Genomic DNA, 4,011 nt, shown 5'->3' on the forward strand with positions numbered 1-4,011 from the left:
CAACTCTAGAACCATTTCCGAGTCTTAGCTGGGTCTCACCCTTCCTAAGATTATTACTTCTTGTCATCATTTGCAACTCATTGCAAATGTGAGATCTATATCTGGTATCCAATACCCAAGAAGTAGTGTTAAGTAAAACATTTATTTCAATGTATAACATACCCTTTGCAGTTACGTTTCCAATGATCGGGTTTCTTGCAGTGATGGCAAACTTGTTTAGACTTATCCAATTTTTTATGTAACATTTGGCCTTGAGATCATGGTCCAACCATTTCTCTAGTTCGGCCAACCTTTCGGCAGTTACATCAGCCGGGGCTGTTTTCGGAGAAGCCTTTTCTAACACTTGGAAAATCTTTTCCGAACTCTGGACAATCTTAACTTATTGAACCATTCCGTATAGTTGCGCCAGAAAGTTTGTTTTGTTCGAGAATTGAAACATGTGGATTACGAAGATTCATCATAATGATATACTGAGATGAAACAAACAATAATCGATGATTGTTTAATTAATTTACTAAGACATAAAATATGGCAAAATTTAATTTTATGAATTTCACTCCCACTATTTTAACGATTTCACTACCCTCTAGTGAAAACGGGAAACTTCATTCCTTAGTGGGAACATGGAGTCCAATTGACAAATCATAGTCCCGAATAATATCAGCCAACCATAATTTTCAAAAGATAGAGTCCAATTACTTCCAAAGTAACCCCCATGTTTTTACCTCATGTCCAATAAGAGCCCAATAATATGACGTCGTTTATTGTGACATGTCAAGATAACCCATCAATATTAAGTTGTGATGGACGGTCGCCATGTGGATCCCCCAATAATATGAGCCAATCCCATGGGAGTTCCACCCAACTTACAACATGTGTCGATCCAATGTACAGCTTTCCGACGAACGGGCCCCCCCAATAATATGAGCCGGACCGTATCCGCGAGTAGCATCTCATATATTGATCGTTGATGGAAGGTAGGAACATTTAAACAATATTTAAATTCCATTTTATAAATCTTGATATTAATTTTAAATCATATTTAAAATGAGGGATTTTAATTTCGAAAAATTTGTCTCATCATTCAAAATTTGTATGCTTGCGGGATTCATACAATTTAGTCTAAACATGCATACAAAAATAATATCATATATTATTTTAGGATGATCGATTCCATTACTAATCGACCCGTGGTTGCCAATCACGAGTCTAAGTTCAATCCTAGGTAATATGCAAGTATGTAATGCAATCCTATTACATTGAGCTTCCAATTTACATTTCTTCGGTCTTTATTGTCTGCTGGGCCCACCTTTGTCTTCAAATTTTCATCTCCCACTAAGTCTAAAATTTACAATAAATTTCGATGACAAGCAGGGGATACATATTTAAGGGGTGGGAACGGGCCATAAATCAGGCCCACTTTTATTACATATGACAATTCATATTGGGCCATAAACCAGGCCCATTATTAAATCCAACAACAATAATTAAAACCAAATATAAACAACCTAACATACACCTATAATATTGGTCATGGCAATCGATCATCCTTATCCAATAATATTTAATTCAAAAATTAATTTATTGGATATCATGCAATGGCAATAAATATAAATAGATAAAATCATATTTCATACATAAAATCTTATTTTATATATAAAATCATATTTTATCTAGTTTATCCATAAAATCATATTTTATGTATAAATCTTATTTTATATATAAAATCATATTTTATCTAGTTTATCCATAAAATCATATTTTACATATAAAATCCAATTTTATACATAAAATCATATTTTATTATCAATTGTACCAAAATTATTAATTTTATAAAATTTAATTTAATGGATAAAATTTATAAATTTTCCAAAAATTCAAATTTATCCAAAAATCAATTTTTAAAATTTCGGACTCAAACAATTTGATCCGATGCCTCGTGGACCAATCAAAAACAATTTTCAATCGGACCAAAAACTGGGCCCGATAACAATTAACGGGCTGAAATTCAAAATTTTAAAAAAAATAAAATTTTAATTTTTCTGGGCTGCCCGGGACGATCCCGGGCAGTCCCCGACAATCGGGCCGGGGGCCCAGCCCTTCGCTGGGCCGCATCCGCGGCCCAGCTGCGCGCAAACACCCTGCGTGCAGACACTCTGCGCGCAGGGCAGCAGGCAGTCCCCCCGGAAAATTAAAAATTATTTTTTTATTCGTTTTATTTTTCTGAAAAATCGAGGCTTGTACAATTGAATAATATTTTAATCGTAAAATCCGAGAACAGCCTGGCTCTGATACCACTGTTGGAACACGGTCGTTCTTCGGATCGAAAAAGAAAGTGATACCTTTTGCAGCGGAAGTTTTAAATTTTTATATGGAACGATTCCATATCGAGGGTATCAAATTCCTACGATTAAAATTAATAACATAAAATTTAAACAATATAAATTTTACCTTAAAATCTCGAAGCGAGATTATGGACACCAACAGATTAATCTGCTCTTGTTGTATATCCCAGGAACTGATGAACGAACAATTCTTCAATCAGGTCCACGAACAAAAATTTAATCCCTCTGATAGACTGCACTAGAAAGTCTATCAGAAGTTTCTACGATGAGATAGAACAGATATGATCTGTTAAATCAGTCTGCAAATTCAAAAATTCACAGACTGAATTTTCGAACACTGTGAGAGAGGGGTAGGGGTCGGCCGAATCCCTTGAGAGAATACTCTCTAGGGTTTCAAAATTTTTGACCTGTGTTGTGTAATTTCTGCACTGCAATAACTTATTTATAATGTGGGCTGCTAACAGCTTAGGGCCATTAGTCATAAGTTCAAGCCTGACAAGCAAAGCCCGCATGTTCAGAAATTAATATAAAATTCATCGTGACTCAGATTGATAAACCAATTTCACCAATGTGCACAGAAACCATTTCTGCATCTTTTAAAGTCAAGATAAATTTTCTGAATCCGAATTCAGTGATTTCCAAAAATGTCCATCACTATGTCATTTTAGGAAATCTTACTCCCTCTACTCTTAAATAAGAAGTCCCACTTCTTTATTTACTAAATTTAACTCTTTAAATTTAATTATCTTAACGGGGATTAGAAATCCATTACTTGTGTGACCCTCAATGGTTCAGGGATACAGCTAGTCGTGGGGTCACAACTCCTTGTGATTTGAAACAACAATTTTTGACTTACCCAACGAATCATGGTAAGAGCGCCTAGCAACATCGCCCCATGATTCCCTAGGTATCACTGATAGTGCCTGCAAGAACCAATAGATTTTGGTTAGCATACAGTACGGTCCCTTCATCCATATATCCCGATCGAATCTACAACCATTGGAAAATCGAGAGTCGTTCGAGATTCGATAACTATGCATTACATCTTGGAGATCAAATAGTGACATCGCATGTGTTACTAGGAACACCGAGTAACCTAAAACACATCATGTACTCTGGCCAGAGATTCGTCACACTAATATCTCCTCATATCGCATAGGATATCCACACTCGCAAGTATGTGGTGAATCCTTGACAACAAAGCATCGACTCCTATATATGTCGTAACTGTACCCAATCCCGACACCTGATGACCCCAATAGAGTCGATAAACGAGTCAAAGTACAGTACTAGCATATAGAGTCTCAATGATGTTTCAAGTAGTAAGGACTAATGGTGTACAACCAAAACCGCGGGCTTTATCCACTCGATAAGTGATAACCACTTGGAAAGTCCGGATAGGGTAGTTCGATCATTCATCATATGAATATCCATTTGCATGCTTTGAACATCTCTATGTTCCATACCAATGAAACGTGGTACTCGGCATCGCAAATGCTAGTCTCAATCTCGAGTGATCCTTATCCTTATTTACGGATGGCTCAATCGACTAGAAAGTGTTTAGAATATACAGTGACTATAAGAAGTGTTTCATGATAGCCATCCCCATGTGCTACCACATCTTACATACACTATAGTATATTCAAGGTCTTCATCTAAACATCTT

Source organism: Henckelia pumila, unplaced genomic scaffold, assembly GCF_033568475.1.
Source record: "Henckelia pumila isolate YLH828 unplaced genomic scaffold, ASM3356847v2 CTG_652:::fragment_1, whole genome shotgun sequence".
Lineage (NCBI taxonomy): Eukaryota > Viridiplantae > Streptophyta > Magnoliopsida > Lamiales > Gesneriaceae > Henckelia > Henckelia pumila.